Below are 27,963 nucleotides of genomic sequence, written 5' to 3'. Positions count from 1 at the left end.
GACAGAACACATTTCTCATCATCAACCTACCTGTTCCCTAAGATCAACATCTGAGGCCTTCATCCAAGTGTCTCCAGTTCTGAGAGTTCTGAGGGTGGCAACAAAAGAGGGAGCCTTTTTCACTTGTGGCCCGTCCTTTATGGAACACTCTCCCCAGTGAAGCCCACCTGGCACTGACATTTCTATCTTTTCAATACGAGCTTAAGACCTTCCTCCAGGTATGTAGTGGGCTGATCATCATCCAGTTTGATCAACATTTTGTTAAGTGGTTCTGTTGCCAGTGATAACATTGGGTGGAGTAGCGGGGCTACCTCTGCATCGGCAACCCTGCCATTAACAGCACAGCACAAAGTAGAGGAGGGGAGGGGAGGAAGTATGGGTCTGATTCAGGCCTGATGCAGTTGTGCAACAACCATGAGACCAGCTTGGGAAACAACAGATCCAAGGCCAGCAGAGCCCCTTCCCCTCCCAACCTCCAGAACACCCAATTTCTGGGCTTTCCACTGCCTACTGCCAGTGGGCATCCAACTGATGGCACTCCAACCCTCCAGGACATTTGTCAGGTGGAAGGGAGAACCTTACCCCTCTGCCTAATCCAACCCCACTCCCAGTCTGGCATGAGGAGGGTTTGGATTGTTCTGTTCCAGATTGCTCAGTTAGTTATTTTTATGGGTGGTGTGATGGTAGTATTGACATTGTCTGTTAAAATGTCTGTATATTTTAAATGTTTTGTGAGTCACCTTGAATCTGGTGGCTGGTGGCATGAAAATGAAATGTATTGCAAGAATGGCTTGCACAAAACACTTGCCTCCTGGGAATTTCTTAGCAACAGTAAACAGTGAAAATAGTAACCTTTAATTGTTATGGATTAGATTGTAAAAACCCATGATAAGGTGGGTTTATATATTTTGTTTACTCTGGTGCAATATATCTATATCTATATGTGTGTGTGTGTGTGTATAAATATATCACATTTCATTTATTTAATAATTTTCTACACCACTCCTCAAGAAAAATTTCTGCATTATCTTTCAAAAATAACATTGTTCCCAAGAATTATAAAAGCAAAACATTTTACAACCTGACACTTAAGTAGCCCACGCTTCAATTTGAAATTGGCTCAATACTTATGCCAAGTCTCTTGCCAAGTCTTTTTAAAGTGTTTCTCTTTTCCCTAGAGTCCTCTCCTAGTTCATAATATTGGAGCACGTGTTCTGCTTCTGCTACATACATGCACCTTATCATATTTCTCCTTGGAAACTATAGGCCTCATACATCAGCCATGGATGAGAGAAACCTGAAAAAAATGCACCCATGAACAAGAGGTCTGGATGAGAGACACCAGCACATCAAATGTTTGCAATTAACAAAGAAGATATGGACCGAACAAACTACTGCTCAATTGGGTGCTCTCGTCACATAGTTTACATCAGTCAATGAGAGTTTTACTGAGAATAGGAGTTTAACATTAAAGATCCTCTGCACATGTACCTCCAAAGCAGCAGGCTTCATAATTCATATAGTTCAGGGGGACCCAACAAGATGCCCTCCAGGTTTTGCTTGACTTCAACTCCCATCATCCCTTACCATTGGCGATGCTGTGTGGGGTGATGGAAGTTGTAGTCCAGCAACATCTGGATGACACCACATTGTCTACTCCTTATGTAGCTAAACAAACCGATGATAATTTCATCATTAATAAAGGATGACCATGAGCAATTGCTTTCCTGCTATCTAAAAAGCAAAAGAGTCTCATTATTTTATTCTGAGCTGGTAAATTAATTTTATTGCATTAATATCTCATCTTGCCTCTCCACAAGCTCATTGTGGCATACATGATTTCTCTCTCTCTCCATTTTATAATCACAACAACCCTGTGAGGTAGGTTAGACTGAGATATAATGACTAGTCCAAGGGGAGCCAATGTGCTTCATGGCCGAGTGGGAATTTGAACATGGGTTGCCCCCAATACTGTGAACTGTAGTGCATCTGAATATAATACACTGGACAAATTTGTATTTCAAATCCAATTATTATGAAGCATGGGGGGAGTTATTGTTATTCAGCTTTCCTGCACACCCAACGTCATTGCTTTCTATCCTGGAATACTAACCCACTACCAATTAGAGTTAGCAAGCAATATGCAACATGATAAGCACTTTTCCTTAAATTGAGTCCACGCACCAATGTAAGCTGTGTAATATGAATTGAAATGAAGGGAGCAACCTTCCCAGGGGATCTGCATGGAAATTATTTCCCCAGAACTTTGGAGTCAGATTGCCATATGGATCAGCTTAGAGAATTATAAAATCACATAGATGAAAAGGATCCAATGGATCATCATGTCTAACCCCCTGGCTTTGGGATGAGATGTTCTGAAGCATCCCCCGCCAGATGTCTGTCCAACTATTTCTAGCAAAACCTCCAGGGAATCCTGTCTGATCCCCTCCTGTCTAATCTGTTGATTTTGAAATATTTTGATGATTCATAGCATAATTCAGGGGGTTGGGTATTCCCTTAGCTACTTCTTCCTCCAAATGTATATGGATGGATATTCAAGAACCTATATGTTTCCTGTAATGGGTTACTACTTCTATTATTTAATTAATTCATTTATATCCTGCCTGATCAGACATCTGCTTCAGGTACTTTCAAAACAAAACAAAACCTCATTTACTCAACAACTGGCTTGTGCTGATGCCACTTCGTTGAATGTCTCAATGTGAATGTAGGGAAGAAGTGGGCTGGTGGGCTTTAGAAATGATTGGTTGCGATTCTAATCCTTTTCCATGTTTTACAAGTAAAGTAATAGAATATGGGAACACTTACATTGTCCCAGTTTAATCATATAATTGTTATGAGTGCTTAGAAAAATGCAGGATAGTTTCAAAAATAAGTGCTAACTTTAGGGGAGATTTGCAGGTTACGCACAGCAAACAGGCAAACAAAAGCATACTTATTAGCAAAAAAAAGTGTAACAAGCTTTCATTCTTTCATTCACTCAGACATGAACATATCTGCTCCTGTCAAATCTCAACTTGAGTAAAAATCCCATAGACATGGTATTTTTAAACACTACATTTAATCTCGATCCTGGAACATATAAAGTAATGATTTTGTTAAACAATATAACTGCACATGTAGAGTTCACTTTTCTCCAGGGCTTCCTGTTCCAGGGCTGCTCCATAATATCCACAGTAAAGATGGGGAGAAATTCAATGTAGTTCACATTTAAAACCAAATATTTGCATTTTCCAAAACAATATGAGATCCAAAACGCAGCCATCCTTCAAACTTTGTACATATCCGAATTTTGCAATGCAGTTTACCAACCAGTGTTGGTAAAATGCATATATTAGGGGGAAAGGTGCATAAATATGAATAGATTTATGCAAATAACATACAAAATGCATTATATTGCAAAATATGTACATAATCAAAACTGCATACAAAATTTGTTTATGAAGAGAAAATCACATGAAAATGCTGAAGAATTTTCATGAGGGATTTTAAAAAAAAAAAAAACTGCAGAAATGCGAAGAATGGAATTTATGATTGGAAAAATGATAAACTGAGGGGTCCAAAATTGACAGATCCTTTCATCCCTAGTCCACAGTAAACCCTTTGTTCCACACCACCATCACAGTTTTGAAAAGTGCAAGCTGTTCCCACATTGGGAGCTCACACATCTTATTGCCAGGGGATGTGCAAAAGTTCCACTTCAAATGTTACAGAGAAGCATGAAACAAGAATTATGGAGCTGATCTTCTTCTCCCCTCTCCCATATCAGAACATTGGAAGTTTTTTTGGACACTGCCCAGAAGCTGTGAGAGAACAGTTGTTCAGTCTATGTGATTCTCCTGCCGCTGCTGCCATTTTGTAAGCCACTGGAGCAGATGTATGTTCAGGCTGATATAAAAGAATCAATCATGTGTGGGAAAGTATGTTCAACTGACTAATTCTGCCTCTTTTCACACCTCCCATGAAACGTCCAAAGCAGGAGCTTTTCCTGCAGGAAAAGATACACTTATACAGAACCCCAGATTTCTGGCTGTTGACCAAAAGCTGCCATATGCGTGTGGATAAGAGGAGTTGTTCTATACCTTCTGTTTCCATGGCATAGTTGCCCATTTGCTTGGCACTGATTGGCTTGCACATTGCTGTTCAAGTGGTGACCACCCTACAGCACAGGTTTCCCTCTCCTGACATATATTCCCTTATAGGCAATCTTCAGGGGCCATGTACCAATGGTGGGTGGGGGCAGAGGCAAAAGTGGTTGGAGCATCAGTACAGGAGGATTAAACAGTAAAATCCCTAAAATGCTCAGGCAAATAGGTAAGTCTTGATGTGGCACTGCAATGATACCAAGGTTGGCTCCAGTCACACTGCTAAGGGGAGGGGAATGCACTTCCCATTATGATGCAGAGAAGAGTCCCCTCTGGGGATTTAAGGCATGGACAGACTGATATAAGGAGGGGGACCTCGGATCTCTGAGTCCCAAGCCGTTTAGGCCTTAAAAGATAAGCACTGGCATCTTCAGTTGGGCTCAACAGCAAACAGGCAGCCACTATAAGGCTGCATTCAGACATGGGGTTTATTGTGTTAGTTTTACTGATTATAATGGTAGGGCTTCTATCCCAATGTCTAACATTCCTTTCACACCACAGTACCTGTTGCATTGTGGAACAGTGGCTTTTGACCGATGGAAATGGAAATGGACTGCCTTCAAGTCGATCCCGACTTATGGTGACGCTATGAATAGGGTTTTCATGGTAAGCGGTATTCAGAGGTGGTTTTACCATTGCCTTCCTCTGAGGCTGAGAGGCAGTGACTGGCCCAAGGTCACCCAGTGAGCTTCATGGCTGTGTGGGGATTCGACTCCTGGTCTCCCAGGTAGTAGTCCAGCACCTTAACCACTATACCACACTGGCTCTCTCTTTGACCGATATACCGCCATATTGTGTTAAGTTTCATTCACACCAGTAGGCGTGGTATAACACCACAATGAATATCCTTGGACATGTCGCTACTCCCCTACCCTTTCTGCACATGCACACTCTTGTTCCCCCATGATTCCCCCATGACAACAGTGAGAAAGAACTTTATGCCACTTTACTCCTGCAATTTTCTGTGTTAATGCGGTTGCAAACTTTTTTCCTTGAAGCAATTAATACAGAAATGAGCGCTAAATGTCCCATATTCTGCTAGATTTCCAGAAGTGTCTTTTACATGGCATGAAAGATCAAACAAAATGCAGAAATCATCAGGTAAGGAAATGTCAGGAGAACAGAATAAACTGCTGTCTGAATGCAGCTTAACTCTTTCCATCTGGCTAACCCGATTAACATTCTGGCAGCCATATTCTGCAGTAATTGAAACTTCTAAATTATCTTCAAGGGCAGATCCACATACAACACATGGATCATTGTGTCAAGAGTGTCCCTGAAATGAAAACTTATTTTAGTTGACTTAGCTGGAAGATAGAAAAGTATATTGGCTCTGAGTGGAAGTAAGACTGGGTCTCACATGCAGCAGAATAAAATGGAAAGGAGGTGGTAGAATGGAAAAGTTCCAACTCAGACTACGTGTGTGTGTGTGGGGGGGGAGGATACCACTTTTTAAAATTCCTCCAGGTAAAAGCCTCTCTTGATTGCTTTCAGACTATAAAGGAGCAATATTGCTATACCAGCCTTTGTGATAAAAAGACTGATCTATGTGGAAGTAATGAATATAGATGACATGCTTCACTAAAACCGCTGGACAAAGACATGCTCTTTGGCATTTCAGTTCCCAGATTAACATAATATAGTCCTGCATCCATATAAACATCTATCTATCTATCTATCTATCTATCTATCTATCTATCTATCTATCTATCTATCTATCTATCTATCTATCTATCTATCTATCTATCTATCTATCTATCTATCTATCTATCTATCTATCTATCTATCTAGACTGGTTTTGTGTGTGGGGATGGGGGGTATATTCTGCAACAGGTTACTGAAGCAATAATAGTGCATTATTGCTGGATTAATTATACAGCCATGAGAGTGGCTCTATACTATAGCCAGTATGGATTTTTCACATTCTGCAATGTTAAATTGAAAATAGTCCCATGGCATTCTGCTGCTTCCCATACGCTCATTTCAAAACATAACCTTACAAAAGATATAGTCCTCAACTCAGAAACACTTGCTTAAGAACCATCTAAGTTTTCATGGTGATACACAAAACAGTCAGAGAGAATTGAGAGGTCAAATTGTAAAACAAGAGAAAAAAATTCCAGACCGGTTGGATTTTTTTCTGTCAGTGGTCTCATAATTTGTTGAAATTAATTAAAAAGCAGCAGTGTTCACAGAATACCTGTAATTGTATTACTTACCTTACCCTATACTTTGGCCTTCAACTTCCGTAGTTTACAAGTTAAAAAAATGCATGGCTGATTTTTAATTAATTTAAGAATGGCACATGTTACCAAATTCTTCCAAGCTACACAGCAAGTGGATTGGACAGTGAAAGATCAACCCAAATTGTGTTTGCATTTTTTAGGGCAGTACAATATCTCAGAGAGGAGGTCAGATCTCCTGCTCCCTTGGTGCATTCACTATAGCTGCCCAATTTCCCTGCTTTTTAAAGTTTGATAGAAATATCTGTTGGCTATAGGTACATTCTTAAACCTCAAGGGGGGGTTGCCTACCCACTATCCACACATCTGCTTTATTAGTTGTTCCATGATGACTCCCTTATGTCACTGCATTATTGCTGTTTGGAGAGGTACTCTTACACTGTAGCACAACAAAAAGGGGGCACCCAGAATATCTGTGATACAGAAAGTTCCAGAATGAAGCATCATGTCCACCCCAAAAATGTTTTGGATGTTGAAGCAGTGCTGAAAGCAGGATTGCTTATAACTGCCCCAATATCATCATGAGCACAAATAATCAAGAATGCACAATAAGAAGGACATCGGGGGGGGGGGTCCTTTACCTATCTATGTGTCTCCCCTTTTCTATCAAGATTTGGAGTAAGGCTCGTGCTGCCTTTTTTTAGGTGGATTAAGCTATCAGTTGCCTTGCTGTCACTGATAGATTTATTTATTTATTGCATTTTTATTCCACCTTTCCTCCAAACTTAAAGTGGTGTACATGGTTCTCCTCCCTCTCCATTTTATCCTCATAACAGCCCTGTGAGGTAGGTTACGGGGAGAAATTGTGACTGGTCCAAGGTCACCCAGCAAGCTTCATGGCTGAGTGAGGATTTGAACCCAGACTCCCAGGTCCTAGTCCAGCACTCTAACCACTACACCACAGAGACAAGCCATGGATGGCACTGCTAAATAGGAGATTAAGGAAAATCAATGCAATCCTGCACATGGCCTTTTTTGCAAGCAAAGAGCCAAAGAGGAGCTCTCCCTCAAAGTGGGCAGTCTGCACCACATAACTCTACTCCTTATGCCAAGATTAGGATGCTGCATGGGGTGCATGGGACCATTTTGTGCCACCATCAGAAGCACAGATTTATAGGAATGGATTGCAAGGATATGGCTGTATGCCAGGTATATGGCTTAATTGGCAAAAACCTCTAAGCACTTCAAGAAAATATATAAAATATTCATTAATACTGATAAAATCAAATGTTAAAAACAAGTTGGCATAAAATGTATCGCAATATATACAAAATCAGCAGATTAAAGCAAATATATATATAACAAAATTGCATGTTGAAATTATATGTCTGGGTATGGTTGCCTAAACCAAAAAGGTTTTACCAGGTGCCAAACCTATTCAGCAAAGATGCTTGCCTAATATCAATGGGCAGGGCAAGACCGATTCCTTGTAAGTATGGAATGTATATTATGTGGCTCTTGTTAAAGTGCCAGTTCTGCAGATCGAAGCTGTTCAATGGGCACATATGGAATAAGGCACTCTTTCAAGCAAACTGATCCTATCAAGATATCTCCAGACTCCAGAGCTTGGAAAAGTTCCTTTTTTGAACTACAACTCCCATCAGCCCAATCCAGTGGCCATGCTGGCTGGGGATGATGGGAGTTGTAGTTTTAAAAGGGAACTTTTCCAGGCTCTACTTTTCTCAGGTGTATGTTGGTATGTGGTACTTAAACTGCAGTTGAACCAGTCACCTGCTGCTTCTGGGGTTCCTTTATAAGAACATATTTGCAGGAGAATTTCCTGTTTGCAGTGTAGCATTTGTGCACTATTTAATATAGACCTATAATGAATAACAGGTGTGTTTTTTTCATTACTACAACTCAAGTACATCAGAATCACCTGGCTGTTCAACAAATAAAGCTAACAGAAAAATTCTGCTTTGTGAACAATGGTTGAGAAATATTGAAAATTGTCTGTAACACTGAAGGTGTTGTTTCCCGATATTTCCTTTAGACATCTGATAAGGAAATGACTTGGGTTACCACTTTTGTATCATCTTGCTCTCATTTATAATGGAAATAAACCATTGAGCAGGATATGTGTATGCATTTCCTATAAGATGCAGACTTACTGTTGCATCTTTATTCGACATCAGCTTCCAGATGGGAACTATTTTTCATGGTTCATAAAGCCCAAACCAGCTGCTACATTTGGACCTACATAAGGAATCAACTTTTTTTATTGCCTTAACAGGGCTTAGAAAACAATTGCTGTTGTTTCTTTGGGACTGGTGCACTTCACATCCGTCAGAGGACTTATGATATCAGGATTTTTTAAAAAACCTAAAACCACAAAACCCCACGCTTTGTGAAGGAAGAGAGCTTTCTCTCCCTCTAAATTTCTAGCTGCTACAAGCTAGCACAACAAAAATAATACAAATCTTGGACAAACAGTATCCAACAGAAAAATCATCATGACTTCTGAAGAGCGCTAATTTTTCTAGGGAAATTGCAAATGGATATGAAATGCTTCTGGAGTCTCAGCTTGCTTTCTTCCTTTTTCTTAATTATTTTGAAGAGACAGGAAGTGTACCCACAATTTCCCCCTCTCCTTTCCAGCAAAAGCCGTTCTTTGATAGTGATGTGTTAGGGAATAACCATGGCAATTCTCACAATGCATAATATTCCCACAGTTTAAACCAATATTTAACCCTTGATATGCTTCAGGAAAAGAATGTAGGCCGTACACCCAAACCGAAGGGAATAAAAGGAGGGGGGAACCCTCATTAGGAGTAAACCTAATATTATGGGAGGAATCATGCAACACTTAAAGCTATTATTATAGTCGGGCATAATTCATTTGCATTTTAGATGGGATTGTCAAAGCGACCAAAGCAAAGCACATCAGCTCCAGAGGAGAATTATTCAGGCTGGCCAAATTACCCATCTCTGTGTTTTTGTCATTAGTCAAAGATTTCCTGTGTTTTTGTATTCATTCAGTCACATGCATTAAGGATCTCCCCCCTCACACTTTGAAATAGCATATGTCAGCACATTCAAAGAAGCCCACAGAAAACTAAGAAGAGGCACACAGAGAATTAACCTGTGCATATGACAGGGAAGCAAGTTTAATGTGAATTGGGAAGCACAAACCACTGGATAATCCCCACCCTGCTAAGTGGCTTCCCCAGAGGCCTAATACAGTGCCAAAGCCTCTTACGCATACTGAGACAAAGCCTCTTGCAAGGCGAATTCAACTCCTGAAGCCACCATACTGCTTCCTGACAGCCTCCAATTGCATAGCCTCTGTATTTGTGATTCCTGCTGCTTATATTTACTTGTTCCCAGGGCCACAACAGGCTCCATAAACAAATAGTTGCTATTGCAATGGCTCTATATCAATTCAGGTACTGTGTTTTGCTTTCCCTTCCAAGATTTCCCCCCTCCTTGCATAGACTTGTGCAAATAAGCTTTTAATACCTTGGAGAGATTAATTTGGCAATTACAAGCCAGTTTAAAAACACATGCTAAACAATTGGTCATATAATCACCATCCCTTCTAGCATACCGCTATTGAAGCTTAGGGGAAACATTTTCCAAAGCAGAAAAGACATGTTTGCTCTATGGATTTATTAAGAAATAAACCTTAATGTGTTAATTACTTCCTAGTGGATATTTTATGTTGCTGTCTCTCTTTGGCCTACAGACAAACTTGGAGTGATATGTCTGATTTCAGGTATTCAAAACCTTTGTGGTACCCTGTATAAGTAGTAAAACAGTGAGGGTTTGGCTCACTGCTACATTACAACAGTTTCTATTACACAATTGCAATGCATTGACCAAGGCCTTGCTTTGAGAAGAGAAAGTGAATTTGCAAGGCAATGGGCTAAAGTGAGACGTTCACTTTAATCCAAATAATTTTTGACTGGAAAAATAATGTTGCTTACAAATGCGATAGCTTCAATGAGGAGATGCTTCAATACAGCTTACATATTCAGTAAAGCAGATTTCCTCAACCTTGTGCTCATGGCTGGATTTATAATGGTGCAATTGCACCAGGTACTCTAGCCCTATTAGAAGGAAAGTTATAAAGCAAAATATGCAGGTACCTTCTTAGCGATTTCTGTGAGATAAGCTAGCCAGGATGCTCCCATTTTTCAGTTTTAGTGACTGTGATGAGTGAGTTATTTGGACATGAACCTACAGAAATCCCTGGGGTCCTGAAGATCAATTGTTTCTCCCTTCCTTTTGGTGTTCTTTTTGTTCTTCCTTCTGTTCTTTTCTAGTCCTAGGAATCTCTGTAGTTCTAAAAAATCTACTGGATTCTCTCTTTGCCCTTCCTTTCTTCCTAACAATCAAGATTCATATTTCCTCTGGAGGTTTTATCTGAGATAAGACACTCCCTGCAAGTTATTTTCTGCAAATGCTAGTACACAATAAGAAGCTGAAGTCTAGACAGTTATTAAGAATTCACTATATAGTTAACCTACAATACAATGGTCTGCATGGGGAACAGCTGCAGCACGAGGGGGACTGAAGAAGACCCACCTGGGAGTGAGTATCTGAACATCTGGGTGCTTGCTGCTTGCTCCTCTGGGTTGCTGCCTTTTGAGACAGCTGAAGTCCCTGGTAAGTGCTGCAAGGACTGGGACCCCCTGCCTGACCCTTGCTTCAAAGAAAGGCTGCAGTTAATCGCGCAGCCTCTTGCATCAGCTCCTAACTGGGTCAGGATGCATAAAAGCCTGGCTACCCTTCGGGATCCCCTTAGGGAGTCCCAAGGGCATGGGCAATACCCGCTTCTATTTCTTTCTTCTTTCTAACCAATCTGGAGGAGATTGGTAGTGGGGAGGGCGTATGACTCATGTGTAGTTTCTGCGCAGGGCGAGAGCCTGTGCAGTGAACTGAATGATAGGAGAAAGTTGCCAGATGCCTCCACAGTGAGAGTCTGTAACAGGCAGAAGGCTGGCCCTCCCTGGGTGTGAGACAGAGGGGGAGTAGAAATATGTGTGGAAAATGTTAAGTGGGTCTGACTGTTGCTAATTCTCGCAGAGGCCTAGTGGGATAATTGGCTTAAGTAGGTTTTGTTGGTGGACTCTTGTTGGTCAATATCAGCTGTTTAGGAGGAGTCTTAATAAGGAGGGACATGGGTGATGCCACCCCAATTTCAGTGATCGTGGGTAGAGGGAAGTATTGCCATGGGGAGGTGGTGAATTACCATAGAAGGCGAGGGTGGGGCTACCTGTACCTTGTTCTTTGCTGCCACTCCTCTCATGGATGGGTTCCTCGTTGCTCATCTGCTGTGCCCACTGGCCTGTGTATGTTGTTGTTTAACACTAGATTAACACTAGACACAATAAGACCACACTCATCCACGATTTGATTGTGGATGAAGGTGCTGATTTGGTGGGCATTATCAAGACCTGGGTGGGTGAGCTGGAAGGAGTTGATCTCACCCAGCTTTGCCCACCTGGATACTCGGTGCAACACCAGCACAGGCTGCAGGGATGGGGGGGAGGAGTTGCTGTGGTCTACAGAACTTCCATCTCTGTCACTAGGAAACCACTCTGTCTTGGAGCTGGCTGCAAGGGCCTGCGCCTGGTGTCAGGCCAAGGAGACAGTAAACAAGGGTTGCTGCTGGTGTACCATCCACCCTGCTGCCCGGCAGCTTCTCTGACTGAGCTGGCAGAGGCCATCTTGGCTGTGGTATTAGAGGAGCCCAGAATGATAGCCCTGGGTGATTTCAACATCCAACCTGAGGCTACCTCTAGCGTTCCAGCTCGGGACTTCATGGCCTCCATGACGACCATGGGGCTGTCTCAAGTTGTCATTGGCCAGACACACAGGGCAGGGCACACCCTCGACTTGTTTTTTGCTCCAGATGGAGGAAGGGGTGGTCTGGAGATAGGGGGTGGTGGATGTCACCCCACTGTCATAGTCAGACTACTTCCTGGTGAAGTTTAGACTTATGGCTCTGATCCTTCCCTGCAGGGGGTGGTGGACAGATTAAGATGGTCCACTCCTGGAGCCTAATGGAATCCACTGGATTCCTGAATGCCCTGGGGGAGTTCCCAGTAGATAGAGCAGGTGACCCTGTTGAAGCCTTTGTCATGCTGTGGAACAGCGAGGTGTGCCGGGTTCTTGACACAGTTGCCCCCAAGCGCTCTCTCCAGCATTGTGGAGCCTGGTCTGCACCTTGGTACACCAGTGAGCTAAGGGCAATGAAACAGGCTGGACGACGGCTAGAGCGCAAGTGGCAAAAGATGTGCTGTGAGGATGATCAGGCATGAGTAAAACCATAACCATGCCTACTATGTGGTAGTGAGGGTGGCGAAGAAGGCACACTTCTCTGCCTCCATCGCATTCTCAAGTAGCCATCCAGTGGAGCTTTTCCGTATCGTCAGGGGTCTGTTAACATCAGCTCCAAGAAATGGAGTTTTAGACCCTTGGGAGGCCCACTGTGAATTGTTTTCAAGGCACTTTTGAGGCTAAAGTTGCTCACCTCTATAGCAGTCTTGATGCCCCATCCACATCTACTGTACTCCCCAATGAGTGCAATTCTGCTGCAAATTCTTGGGAACAGTTTCAGTTGATGCGGCCTGATGACATAGACAAGGTATTTGCGATGATGCAGCCAGCAAAGTGTCCTCTCGACCCTTACCCTTCTTGGTTTATTAAAGCTTGCCAAGGGGGGTTGACCGAGTGGATCCAGGGTGTGGTCAACGCATCATTGCTGGAGGGAGTGCTTCCAGCCACCCTGAAAGAGGCGGTGATTCGGCCGCTTGTGAAAAAGCCCATCCTGGACCCATTGGTCTGCAACAATTACCGACCAGTTGCAAATACCCCCTTCTTAGGGCAGGTGATTGAGAGGGTTGTGGCACAGCAATAGCAAGTACTTTTGGATGAAACAGATTATCTTGACCCATTCCAGTCTGGGTTCAGGCCTGGTTATGGGACTGAATCGGCCTTGGTCACTCTGAGGGATGACCTTTATCAGGAGAAGGATGGGGGAGTGTGACCCTGTTACTCTTACTTGATCTCTCAGCGGCTTTTGATACCATTGACCATGGCATCCTTCTGGGCTGACTTGGTGAGATGGCTATTGAAGGCACTGTTTTAGAGTGGTTCCGATCCTATCTCCAAGGTCGTTTTCAGATAATAGCATTGGGTAATTATCTTTCGGGCCCCTGGCAGTTGAGCTGTGGGGTGCTGCAGGATACCATCTTGTCCCCTATGCTGTTTAACATCTATATGAAGCCCTTGGGGGCAGTCATCAGGAGCTTTGGGGCAAGGTGTCAGCAGTATGCTGATGATAGCCAGCTCTATTTCTCTGTAACATCTGAATTGGGAGAGTCCGTACAAGCCCTGGACCAGTGCCTGGACTCGGTGGTGGGCTGGATGAGGGCCAATAAACTGAGTCTGAATCCTAGCAAGACAGAGGCGGTGTGGGTTGGTGGTTTCCAAGTTCAGATAATTGGTCAATTGCCTGCTTTGGATGGGATCGTACTGCCTCTGAAAGAGCTGGTCTGTAGTCTGGGGGTGCTCCTGGATCCATCTTTGTCACTAGAGGCCTAGGTGACCTCAGTGGCTAGGAGTGCCTTTTACCAGCTTCGGCTGGTAAGACAGCTGTGGCCATTTCTGGACTGTGATAGGCTGACCACTGTTGTCCATGCACTGGTAACCTCCAGGCTGGATTACTGTAATGCACTGTGGGGCTGCCCTTGAGGTTAGTCTAGAAGCTGCAGCTGGTGCAAAATGTGGTGGCGAGACTGCTCGTTTGGGGCCAGGTATCACCAACATGTCACCCCGCTACTGAAAGAATTGTCCTGGCTTCCTATTTGCTACCGGGCCAAGTCCAAGGTATTAGTTTTGGTGTACAAAGCCCTATACGGCTTGGGACCAGGATACCTGAGAGACTGTCTTATCCCTTATATACCCAGTCGATCACTGTGCTCTTATCAGGAGGTCCGTTTTGTACAATATAGGAACTGTACCTTTAGTGTAGTGGCACCTACACTGTGGAATTCCCTACCCTTAAATATTATACAGGCACCATCTCTATTATCTTTTTGGTGCCTATTGAAGACCTTCCTTTCTCAACAAGCCTTGTAAGTTGAGATCTTATCCCAGTACGTGTCTGTGGTTGGAATTGCTTTTTAATATGTTTTTTAAAAAAAGATGTCTTGAAAGCTTAAAAAAAATTGTTTTTAAGATGTTTTGTTTTAATGTGTTTTAAAGTCTGTTTTTATGTTGTTTTAAACTGTTTTTAGTGCTTTTGTTTGCCGCCCTGGGCTCTCCTGCGGAGGAAGGGCAGGATATAAATAAAAAAAATAAAATGTCTACTCAGCAGTAAATCTCATAGCGTTTAATAGGATTTGCTCCCAGGTAAGAGATAAAGGCTTTCTTGCGAGGAAGGAGAAGGAGGTTTATGATGAGGGGTTCAGTATCAACGCAAAACAAGCAGATCTCAAATATAGGCAGCCTACCATAGGCAGAGGGGTATAAAATCATTAACAATTTCAGCACAATTAACTTATTATTAATTAAAAGTTCTGTAACTTTAAAAAATCCTGTTAGTTATCTCAGTGGTTTTACTGTTGGGGCAGAACACTGGAAAGTGCGAGCAGTGTTTTTTTTTTTTTTTACTGGGCAATTAGACAAAATAATGTATTGACTCCTTACTATTTTATCTATAAAATTAAAAAAGTAAGAAGTAAAAATATAATAAAATCAAAGTACATCACTCTTCATTCCATTGTCCCCCACCTCCACTGGCTACAGGCCAATGATAACTCATTTTAGCAATTAATCCTCTGTGCAACTGAACAAAAGCAGGATTTATGCATTGGTAAAACATGCAAAACATTGGTAAATCAGGCTAGATTAAGATTGGTTGAAGCCTTGAAGCTGTGCTAATCTGCAGGGATGGAGTATTCAGAAAAATATGGACCTTTGTAATACCGAGATGCATTAAAGGAACCAAAACCTGATGCCTAGGATACAAGCACCAAGTCCTCTTTTGCAGCCATTTTATTCCTCCTTGTATTTTATTATGTATTGTATTGTATTATTATGTATTGTTGAATTTAATGTTGTACGTCGCCTAGAGTGGTTTCGGCCAGATAGGCGACTCAAAAATTAAATTTATTATTATTATTATTATTATATCTTCACAATAGCCATGTGAAGCTGGTTAGGCTAAGAGACTGTGACTGACCCAAGTTATGAAATGAGCAAAACCAATGAGGTGAGTTTAAAACATGAGACTTTACATGCTCAGAATATTTTATTTTTGTTTATGAAGGTTGCCAATATTTTATTTTAATTTTTTTGCTTGTGTTTTACTGGTTCTGTAGTTGTGAAACTGTACATGCTCAAGAGTATTTTTGGTAGTCCATGAAAACTTATATAATGATAAATATATTAGTCTTTAAGATACCTCCAGACCTATTTTCTGGCACCTGATTTCATGCATTCTTTTCGGGGGAAGGAGTGCCCTAATTTGGGAACTGCTTCAGGGGCCCCAGCCACCTTAATCTGGCCTTGCCTGTGCTGTCCACATGTTCTGGACTCAAACTCCCATCAGGCCCAGGCAGCATGGTCAATGGTTAAGGATGCTGAAAGTTGCAATCTGAAACATCTAGAAGGCACCAAGTTGTGGAAGGCTGCAGTAAGGGAACAGCCTCTGCTGACATTTTTTAATCAAATTTTGGTCCAAATCAGAACCCTGACAGGTAAAACAAATGTGATTGGAGAAGCTGACATGCTGCATTTCACCTCAGAGGTAAAGGGTTATTTCCACATGATTATTTTATCCTATTCCTCACCCAGTCCATGGGTTATGTTAGTGGGAAAATTGTGGTGCTTTTAATCAGACCAATTCACAGGACTACTGCCTGCATTTTTTGAGTCCAAGCTGCAGATTGCCAAGACCAAACGAGTTGTGTAAGGTTTCCACAAAGGTTCCAGTTTGGGATTAACAGGTGCTGACATTTCTTAACTCACTCTTCAAATGTGTTCCCACTGTGATCTGCATTCCTTCATGGTAGATCCTTCACATGACACCCGAGGAAACTGGTCCCTGGTGGGGAGAGGTGGAACCTGTTGGTAACAAATCACTTTAAGGCTTGTCATGAGTATAGAAGCACCGTATGACCTAAATCCATAATCCTAGCTTTTACAATAAGTAGCGGTTTTATGCTGTTGGCCTACTACAGCCTAGTACGTAAACCCACAAGTTACTAGCCTGCAAAAATATGTATTACCCAGCTGGAGACTGGCAAAGGAGGAATGGAGAGGTTTGTTCCTCCTGCAGTGGTTTGCTGCATCCATGCTGGGTACAGGAGAAGGAGCTTCTTTGCTCCAGTTTTTATGCTGAGTGCAGAGGAGAGACAAGACTTCTATTCCCCCTTTGCTAGCCTGCTCACGCATCTACAAGAAATGCCATACACTCACTTGCATGCAATTCCTTGTCACCTTTGGTGACCAGGTAAGGGCTTACATACAAGGCAGGCTTACTAGAAATTTTGCACACAAGAAACTGTGAAACAAAAAGGGACAAAACAATGAAGTTTTAAAGTTGAAGAGTGAAAGGCATATACAAACTTGCTGTTCTGGGAAAATGTACAGTTGCATCTTATGTGCACCATCTATAGCCCTATGCAAGCTTTACTAACATGTAGGGCACAACTTGAACAGATTGGAAGGCCAGAGGTACAACCAGGTACCCCAGTCTTGTGAATCTTGTGTTCTGCATTGCACACATGGTCGCTGAAGGAAGAAGACCCTGCATTGTGGGTGGGGCTAAGAGCATGTCCCCATCCACTCAGTCTCTCCATGGTTATTGCCTACATACGAGTAGTATTTGCATGGTAGGACTAATAGGCTGGCAATATCTGTACTTCCTAGTCTTAGTTATGCTACTCGGTAATCAAAGACGATAAACAGAAAATCAAATGTTTCACGGCTTGGTCCAGCAGTGGGTTTTGATCTCCTTTACTGAAACACAACTCTTTCCCATGACCTTTTCCTTTTTTCCCACAAACTCCACCTCTGCCAGAAAAGTGCATTGCCCTAACATTCTAATCAAAAGGAACTGCAACATTTGAGGAACATCTAGTCATTTGAGGAACAGTTAATGCCAGTGTACTTATTGATGGCTGTGTGCGTGTGTGTGTGTTATGTGCCTTCAAGTCAATTACAACCTAGGACAACCCTATGAATCAGCAACATCCAGTAGCATCTGTTGTAAATCACCCTGTTCAGATCTTATAAGTTCAGGTCTGTGGCTTCCTTTATGGAATCTATCCATCTCTTGCTTGGCCTTCCTCTTTTTCTACTCCCTTCTGTTTTCCTCAGCATGATTGCTTTTTCTAGTGAATCATGTCTTCTCATTTTGTGTCCAAAGTATGATAACCTCAGTTTCATCATTTTAGCTTCTAGTGATAGTTCTGGTTTAATTTGTTCTAACACCCAATTATTTGTCTTTTTCGCACTCCATAGTATCCACAAAACTCTCCTCCAACACCATATTTCAAATGAGTTGATTTTTCTCTTATCCGCTTTTTTCACTGTCCAACTTTCACATCCATACATAGAGATCAGGAATATCATGGTCTAAATGATCCTGACTTTAGTGTTCAATCATTCATCTTTGCATTTGAGGACCTTTTCTAGTTCTCTCACAGCTGCCCTACCCCATCCTAGCCTTCTTCTGATTTCTTGACTATTGTCTCCATTTTGGTTAATGACTGTGCCAAAGTATTGATAATCCTTGACAAGTTCAATGTCCTCATTGTCAACTGTAAAGTTGTATAAATCTTCTGTTGTCATTACTTTAGTCTTCTTGATGTTTAGCTGCAGTCCTGCTTTTGTGCTTTCCTCTTTAACTTTCATCAGCATTCATTTCAAATCATTATTGGTTTCTGCTAGTAGTATGGGATCTGCATATCTTAAATTATTGATATTTCTCCCTCCAATTTTCACATCTCCTTCATCTTGGTCCAATCCCACTTTCCATATACTATATTCTATGTATAGATTAAATAAACAGGGTGATAAAATACACCCCTGTCTCACACCCTTTCCAACAGGTAACCAATCGGTTTCTCCATATTCTGTCCTTACAGTAGCTTCTTGTCCAGAGTATGGGTTGCACTATTGATGGCTATGGCTAGTCAATTAAATTCAGTATTTTCCCTAAATCAGTGATTTTCTAGTTTTTATCTAGCAGCCCAATCTGCAGTTCAGTTAAGCAATTGTAATAGAATTTAAAATTATTAAATTTATATACCACTAAATTGTCAAGGTAGCTTCTATGTTTATTTCTTAATTTATATACCGTTTAGTAATTTAATATATGGAGGACTTCATAAAATGACAGAGGGTTGTATGTGACTATGCCTTACTCAGAGCAGACCTAGTGAAATCAGTGGACATAACTTAGTAATGACTAACTTAAGTCCATGGATTTCAGTGGGCCTACTCTTATGATTTAGTTGGCTGCAGCCCATAGATTTAAACTGAAACATACTTCTGTCAGTGATCTACAGTGCAATCCTAACCCTGCCTACCTAGAAGTAAGCACTGGAGGCTACTCCATTACAGTGAATGGGGCACTGCCCCACCAGCCTCAAGTCTGGTCCCAGTTAGCTTCTACCTGTTTGTCTCCTTCCTTACAACTAATGCAGGAGGTAGAATTTCTCATGGCTGCTCCTTCCTCCTTAGTTTCAATCATGCCCTTGAAGAACTCAACAGGAATGAAGTTGGGGACCAAAGTAGAATTAGTTGTCTCATCCTGTCATTGGCTCTGGCTCAACCTAATGCTGGTCTCTCTGGCTTCCGCTCTACCGGTCCCAATGGGCATCAGCCACCACTGCAAGTAAGTCCTATTTCATTCAATGAGGCTTACTCTCAGATGAGCAGGGTTAAGAATGGAGCCTTATTTGGCATGACTAATGGGATGCAAATGTAAACATGAAAATTCACAATGGAAATTGGGCTCAGAGGAAGTTTATCATCTGAACCTGAACCCTGATCTGAGGGTCCTATGAGCCCAAATCCACCCCGTAAACCATTTAGTGGTGAAGTGATTGCTCCCATTCACTACAAAAAAAAGGGAGTCCTATTGCCCAGCTCCAACAAGGGGTGGGTGAGAATTTCAATTCAGTTCGCATTTCAAGCAGAAATGATCAAATTTGCACTTTCCGAAACAATATGAGAACCAAAACACAGCCATCCCTTGAAATTTGCATTTATTAGAATTTTGGGGTGCAGTTTGCTAACTAAACATTTACAGAAATGCATATATTAGGGGAAAGTGTGCATAAAAATGAATACATGTGTGAAAATAACAAGCCAAAAGGCATGAAACGATGAGAAATGGCTTGCAAAAGTGTGTATGTTAGTCAAAACTGCCTACAAAAATGTGTTTATTTGGAGTTCACACTAAAATGGTGGAGAATTTTCATGCAGATTTTTTTAAAAAAACATTTGCAGATCACTGTAGCAATGTAGAGAACTGAATTTAACATTGGAAAAATGAGAAACGGAGAGGAGCGAAACAGACAGATCTTTCCATACCTAGCTCCAACACAATTTGCTTCCTGTCCTAGGGAGAGTTTATTATTGATCAGCATGAGTGAAGCACAGTCATTCTGATCCTTCAGTATTGCTTGCTGCTAGAGTAGGCCCCTGATCGGCCCCATGGAACCCCTTACTTCTCCACCCTGTGTATGTATGTATGTATGTATGTATGCATGCATTAATTCATTTGTTGTTTTACTTGGCAGTTACCACTTCAGTTTATGAATGTTGGCATACAAAAGGCTGGCAGTCTTGCAGGCTTTTTAAATTATATACTTTACAAGGAACATAACTTCTTTGCCTTATGAATAGCTATAGTTCACAACTAATACAAGAATTCTGCTGAAGTAAAATAACAGAAGACTTCCCAGAAACTATTTGAGATGGATTGAATCTAGAAGCCAAATTTCCAACCCTACCAAATTGCAGGATGTTGGTTTGGCCCACTATAATGGTAGGAATCAGACATGGCATTGGGTTGAAACAGATTTGTTATATTTATATTATTGGATTCAGATTTCATGAAGTTCATCTTTCAGTATCCGTAGCTAATTATTCAGTTGTTGCATCTTGTTTGTGTGCTATTCAGTGGTTCGTCTCAAAGTTCGGTAAAGCGGCAACTGGTTTTCTTGCATCCTTGGGAGAAGGAGATAAAGTGGTCAGCTGAAGGGGCAAATATCAGACTATTGCCATTTCTAAAGAAGAAAATAACAGATGAATGAAGTTACAATTGCAGCATACATTTTCAAATTCTTTGCATTAATAGTTTGATACATAAGTTTATTCCTCACTTTTTACTTTTGTTCAGTCCAAAGAATCTTCCAATATTACAAAACATAATTACAGATGCAATTAAGAAAAAAGTTAAAATGTTCCATCCAGCTCCTCAGGCAAGTGTTGCTGGTTCCTTCTGCCTAATGTTCCCACTTCAGTCTTCCCTCCTGCTGTCCTGGGCTCTGAAGTGTGATGTTCCTATCCCCATCCCTCAGGCAAGGAGCAGCCCATAGGCATATAACTCAAGGAAGACCACCAAGATTGGAACCAGGTGAAGTACCCATCCACAAACAATGAGCTGCAAGCTTAGGTGCCTTCAGTTATGGCTGAGCCTAGTTGCAAGTTGAGTAGAGATTGAGGTAAATGCTGGGAGTGACCCTTGGATTTGTTCTAGTTCTGTAATATATAGACACCCTCCACATGATGCCTGGAGCACATCCTTCAAAGGGGCCTTAGTAGCTGCCTTACAGCAACATGAGTACAAGGTAGATCCACCTGTAGATCTCTAGATGATTTATGGTAGATCAGCAAGGGCTTCAAACTTAAAATTACTTAACAGTAGGGAAGACTTCCGGGAAGGGTGACTTAGCCTGTGCCTGCTTTTGAGACGGGCTCCTGCCTCAAAAGAAGCTTATTCAGATATATCAGTCAGTTTTTTCTTTTTTTTTTGACTGATTAAACTTCTCCCGGGTAGGGAGAAACGAAGAGATTAACCTCAAAGCCTATTTTTGTTGGGACGACCAGATCTCATTAATTTATGGGACGAGGTCCAGCCGACGAAGGTGGGACGGATTTTTAACAGCAAGCTCTATCTGATAAAGCGAACGTTCACCTTATCTTCTAAGAGAGAACGCACTAACAGGCAAGCACCCTTCTTTCTATATTTTTCTTTTACTTGACTTAAATTGTTGCTGTTTAAAAGAGATTTGCCAGATTGATCAGTTTTTGACATCTCACTGGGGAGCCATAACTTCTCTCTGCTACGCACTAATTAATAGCTTATCTCTGTTTTTGTTGCAAAAAGCTGTCCTGGATTTGCATTCTAAAGATATACACAGAAGAGGGATTTCTATTCCAGATTTTTATTTTGAAAAATATTATACTGTTTTGAGACTACTCTCTTTTTGGTCTATTTTATTTTGACGAATCTGTTTCTTGACGATTGCCATTAATTGTTTCGATCCTGGGAACTGCATTTTGTTTACTTAACTATTGGAGAGATAAGGCTGTCTGCTCTGTTTATACTGTGATGTCACCAAGTTTGGAGTATTAACCCAATTGTTGCTGAAATAAGAAGTGGTTTTCCTATATTTTTCTTTTAAAATGGCAATTAAGAAAGTGGCTGAAAATCTGGAAATAACTATGTTTCAGAAAATAATGGATGAGATTGAGATAATGAAAATTGAATTGAGTAAAATGAAGCAGGAGATTAAAGATATAAGGGTCCCTGTGAGAGAGGTGACCCTGGAAGGGGTCCCTGTGAGAGAGGAGACCCCGGAGATTGGAACAGGGGTCCCTGTGAGAGAGGCGACCCTGGAGACTGGAATAGGGGTCCCTGTGAGAGAGGAGATCCCGGAGATTGGAACCAACGTGGAACAGGAACAAGATTTGGAGTCTATGGACTTTAGAAATAAAATCTATTGTTTGGAACTCAATGTTATCTCTGAAGAAATGAATGAAGATTCTAGAGATAAAGTTATCAATGGCATGGATAATCTTCTGGACTGGAATGATGTGATGGAGCCCAATATAGAGAAAATCTATGGAATTATCTGCAGCCATGTGACAATGGAAAAACTTTTAAGAGATGACCCAGTGTATTTTGAAAAAAAGAACAGAGATATGATTTTACAGCAGTATTTCAGCAACCTATTCAGAATGGATGGCAAGAAAATATTTGGGATAGAGGTAATCCCCATCAGACTCTTACTATATGACTATGGCTTTGACAGCAAGATTATTATGGAATACTGATAATGGAAGATTGGATATTGAAATTACTGGACTTAACAAGATTACTGAAGATGGAAGATGGAAAATGGAACTAATAGAGATAATAGAACAATGGCTACTGAAATTATTGAACCTAACAGATTCTGATGTGATGGATTAATTGAAATGTTTATTTTGACTATGGTTATGACAATAAGATTATCATAATTAGTAATGAGATGGATTAATCGATATGCTTATCTGGAAAAAAAAATTGATAGATATATTTCTTAAAGAATTGAAACCTCTCTTTGACTTTTTGTGGAAAGAATAAAGTAATGTTTATGAGATTTGATGATTAAGTAAGATAACTACTGGAGGAAAGTGATTTTATAATATGACTTAAGAGACAGGATTGTTATATATTATAGACTTATAACTGATTTGATCTTTGACAAATGGGAAGTCAATATTTTACTCTTTATTTTTTATTTTTGTTTTTTTTTTCTTTTTTTTCTTTTTGTTTAACTATTTTTGATTTTGTTTTTTGTCTTTGAATGTTTTATGATTTTGTCTTGTATGTTTTATGAAAATCTGAATAAAAATTATTGAAAAAAAAAAAATTACTTAACAGTAGGAACAACAAAATGGCTTTTCCCATGTAAATTGTGCTGCTGAAATGAAGAAACCAGCAGTGGACTTTTCTGTAAAATGACTATGAGCTCAGTGCAGTTCTGGTAATTAAAACAGATTATTATTTTATTTTTTTATTTAACAAAATGTATATACCTCTTGATTATAACAAAGCCTCTAAGTGGTTTAAAATTAATTCTTAGGCTCAAAATGTGCTCAGAGGCACCCTGTTCTTTAATTCTTAACTGTGGCCCCATCAGCACTGTACATTTAAAGCAGTATCATAGCACTTTTAACAATCATGGCTTCCCCCAAAGAATCCTGGAAATTGTAGCATGTTATGGATGCTGAGAATTGTTAGTGGACACCTATTCCCCTCATACAGCTATGGCCACACAAAGGAGGGCCAGGATCTCTTCTCAATTGACCCAGAGAGCAGGACATGGAATAACAGGTTCAACTTGCAGAAAGCCAGATTTTGACTGAACATCAGGAAAAACTTCCTAACTGTCAGAGCAGTACAACAATGGAACCAATTACCTAGGGAGATGGTGGGCTCTCCAAAACTTGAGGCATTCTAAAGGCAGCTGAACAGCCACCTGTCAGGTACGATTTAATTAGGATTTCTGCATTGAGCAGGGGGTTGGACTCAATGGCCTTATAGGCCCCTTCCAACTCTGTGATTCTGTGGAGATCACACATGAAAAGGTGGGCCTGCCTGGTCAACTCTAAGCCCTTTTTGTTTTGCTTGGGAGGAGTAGCAGCAACCAAAACATTTTCCCTATTCCATTTATTTGCCAAACTGCACTGATCCACTCCACCAGCCTCTGTGCTTCTGAGCTAGCTGCCATCCCTACCCATGTTTGCATTGCACAATTAAAGATTGCTGTGGGTCTGGATAAGGCCATGCACCGGGCAGATATGTGTGTGTCCTGCACAGCATTGTGATATACTGTACCAGACAATGAAATCGCTGCCTCCCCTATCTACCACCACATTTATCTTGTCAGAAGGTGGCAGAGCCCCAGGAACCTAAAACCCAATGAGGCTTAGAAGAACCCAGAACTAACTGAGGTTTTTATTTTCTCTGGTGCCTTGACAGAGAGCATAGTCCAGGTGCCCCAGGAGGTGGAGAAGAATCTGTCAGTTCCATGGGGTTTTCAGCAAAAGCAACAAAGTGTCTTATGGCATAAGCTTTCACAGGACAAAGCCCCCCATTTGTCAAATGCATCTGACTGAGAGCCAGTTCACACCTTTTCAGTATAAGACCGATGCAAAGGAAAGCATACCATGCACTCATGTCAGAGTCACACAGCAAAAGATCCATTAGGGTTTATATACATGGAATTCGCCAGTTCTTGTTCGGTTGAGCTTTCCTTGCATCAGACTGCCTCTTGTATCGAGCATACACATATGTCCAAGCCACTTGTGCATTGTCGTGATCTTTTTTTAAAAAAGCCCAACTAATTATATGCAAAAAAGTGTATATTATACATGCAATACATATAACATAGTCAAGCCCAAATCTGTACTATATTTTTGCAGCATAATTTTATAGTACACTAAAATGTATGTATTCGTGCACAGTTATATGCATTGTTTCCTGCATCTGTTTATGTGCTGTTTACTTTAGGAAACCTGGAATGTATAGGTGTATAAGATGTGTATAACATCATATAATATATGAGAATTATTCATATTTTTGGCGGAACTGAGAGGAAACATCACTTCTCACTGAGATTAAGGAGCGAGATGGGAATTAGAAAAAAAAAGTGGATATAAAACTGATGTGTCTGTAGTCCACAATTCACCAGGGACCCCGATTTGTGCCCCCACAGAGTCTTACTGCAGCACAGCCAGGCATCTTTGTTTTTCAGAAAATTCCATCCCTAGATTTGTTTTTAGCCAATGTAAATGTCACTTTCAGAACATTTGTACGTGACAAGCTGAAAGTCAAGCCAGGTGGAATCCTGCCTGTCCCATGTGAATGTACACAACCACCCCTATAGGTTGGCATGTCTGGAAGTGATTACATGCAGGCTTTTTCCTACAGCTGCATTCTATGAAATGGTTGCATGATGAGGCTCTGACACAGGGCTAATTTATTTCTCAGACAATAAATTCCCCTAATTTTCATTGGGGGGAGGCAGTGTTTCTCTGAAAGAGCTTCCATTTAAAAAATCTCCAAAAGTTACCATAACAGAGAAAAACCTAGTTTTAACTGGGGAACATTTTCAAAGAAGAAATTTAGGGACAGCATCAATTTGAGGCGGGGAAGGAAAGAGGGAAGTGATTTATTAGGCCCAAAGTGTTTTGACAAATCATTTTTGAGGGCACATATACATGAATCTGAATGTCAAAAGGACTTGAAAAAAACCTATGAAATGTGTAAGAAGAGATTTCTCTTGTAGACATTTGTATAAGATCTCTTTCAAGTTATTTTGACTTTTCAGTTTCATGTATGTGCGCACCCAGAAGATATTTGTTGAAACACGTTGGGCCTTCTCTGTGCAACTAAGCCTTCCTCTTTGCTTTCTTCCTGGCACGGGCAGTTTCAGGCAAATACCATTATGAAAGCCAGGTAGCAAAGTCACTGCATTTGTGATTTGCCAGTTCAAAAACAAGAATTAGCATTAATGACAAGAGATGGTATTATGCAGTGGCTCAGGTTGTGTGAGAGGAAGCCCTCTATCCATAGCCCATCTCAGCTATGTTGTCACTGGGTGGCCTTAGGTAAGGCACATTCCCTCAGTTGCCCTACCCACACCTCTACACACACACACACGCACAGAGGCTGTGGGCACACTAGTCATTTCAAAAGCAGCGGAAATGTTTTTTCTGCGTTTTGAAGCAACTCAGCCCTCAGCTGGACCCACCTCCCTTCCCCACTGCTGACTTAATATCTTTCAGGACCATCCACAGCAAAGTGGTGGGACAATCACTGTCTCTGCATGAGCCTACAGCGAAGCGTTTACATTTGCCACACCTGGAGGGGCAACGGGTTGCAAGGGAAATGGGTTGGAGGAGCAAAGGGTTGATCTACCAATCAGTTGCAAAATATGTCTGAAGATGATTTTAAAAAAGCACTCAAGCTGATCCTACCAGATTTCACAGTAAAAAGGGGAGGAGTTTGACTAGCAATGCGTGCCCCCGTTTTCAGAAAAGGGAGGCGAAGACACACTGGAACCGGCAGAAGAGTGTGTCTCTACCCTAAGTGTGTCTCTATTGAGAGAGAGAGAGAGTCTGAAATATGGGGATAATGATTCTTTCCTATTTTCTAAGATTGCTGTGAAGATTAATGAGATTCTGTAAATGCCATTCTTTCAGTACTCAAGCCCAAAAATGCTTTTATTGGCTGGAATCCAGTTGGTGCCCTTGCACTCACTCTGCTAACAGAAGAGGTTATATCTGTCGCTTCCCTCTTCCCCTTCTGAAAATTGGATCCAGATAATTAGGGTCCATCCAGAATGGGAGGGGGGGCTAAAGGGGGAACTGGCAAAAATGGCCTGCCCTCCATTTCCATTAGCAGCAGCATCCACTAGATCAAAAGCCCTTCCAAAGACACCAATTGGATCACCCTTCCTTCCTTCCTTCCTTCCTTCCTTCCTTCCTTCCTTCCTTCCTCCCTCCCTCCCTCTGCAGTTGTAAGCTTATTTCATGATATTATTGGGGTGGCAAGGAGTAGCTAGTTCAGATATGGTCAGAACAAGGCAAACAATAAGCTACGTAAAGGCAATGTTAAATATTTGTTTGCCACAGCAATGACCATGCTTTTTTGCATGTGCCTCTCCCTGTGTGCAGATGCATGCCCCAAAAGTGCCCATGGCTGTTAATGTTCTGCTAGCTTTTACTTATGAGCAAATGCATTAGCCTTGCAACCTTATTTCAACACACACACACACACACACAGAGAGAGAGAGAGAGAGAGAGAGAGAGAGAGAGAGAGAGAGAGAGAGAGACTTTCATCTTTAACCACAAGCAAAATAAGGGAAGCTCTCTAGGAGACTGACAAGTGATGCAGCCTGGTTTCTCTAACTGATGTCACAGTTGCGGTGGCCAAAAAAACCATGTTTGTTGCTAAGCAACACTATGTATATATTTCACTTGCCTGTTTCCACTTGGGATTTAACATATGCATTTTCACTTTCATCTCTGATGCACAGTAACGTTTGTTTGCTTTGAGTGCCAAGATGAATGGAAACTGTCCGGTATAGGATATGCAAAAAGTACTGAAAGCTCAGGGGAAGATTTACCAATGTGAGCCATTGTTTTGCAGTATAGTTTCAGTGGGAAACCTAACAAGTGCCATTCACCAGTGGCTGAGCCAGTTTCTCCATTGTGAAAAGATGCTTGGATTTATGTTTGTAAGAAGAACTGGTCTCCAAAGCTGCTGCCAATGAAGCCAAGGGACTTGGGTTTAGAGTGATTTAGCTCTGTTGCAGCCAAAGGGAGCATAGCTGCAACCTTAAGCATGCTAATGGGGAATAAATTCCATTCAAATAAATGGGAGTCTTTAAAAGCCTCCTGGATCAGTGTATAATTCCACTACTTGGGCGTAATTGGATTGTGGATGTGTTCTAAGTAATGCAAATATTTTGACCCATTCAGCCACATCATTTTTCAAACTCATCTTTTCTGGCCCTCATCCTCTCCCT

The 27,963-nt window shown here is 41.3% G+C and overlaps 1 protein-coding gene across 5 annotated transcripts in view; it reads right to left on the bottom strand.

The window, feature by feature from the left end:
• LOC133389395 (zinc finger protein ZIC 1) overlaps positions 1–27,963 on the bottom strand; it is a 172,286-nt gene that overhangs the window by 15,817 nt on the left and 128,506 nt on the right. The window contains exons 5-6 of one of the 5 annotated variants that reach the window (XR_009764091.1): positions 20,389–20,664; positions 16,391–16,486 (exon numbers count right to left, since the gene is read on the bottom strand). The gene's annotated coding sequence lies outside the window, so the exon portion shown is untranslated. The other 4 variants (XR_009764090.1, XM_061636983.1, XM_061636982.1 and 1 more) reach the window with 4 other exon arrangements.

The sequence above is a fragment of the Rhineura floridana genome, chromosome 7, assembly GCF_030035675.1.
Source record: "Rhineura floridana isolate rRhiFlo1 chromosome 7, rRhiFlo1.hap2, whole genome shotgun sequence".
Lineage (NCBI taxonomy): Eukaryota > Metazoa > Chordata > Lepidosauria > Squamata > Rhineuridae > Rhineura > Rhineura floridana.
The sequence above is the reverse complement of the archived record's forward strand: the minus strand, read 5'-3'. Positions and strand labels throughout refer to the sequence as shown.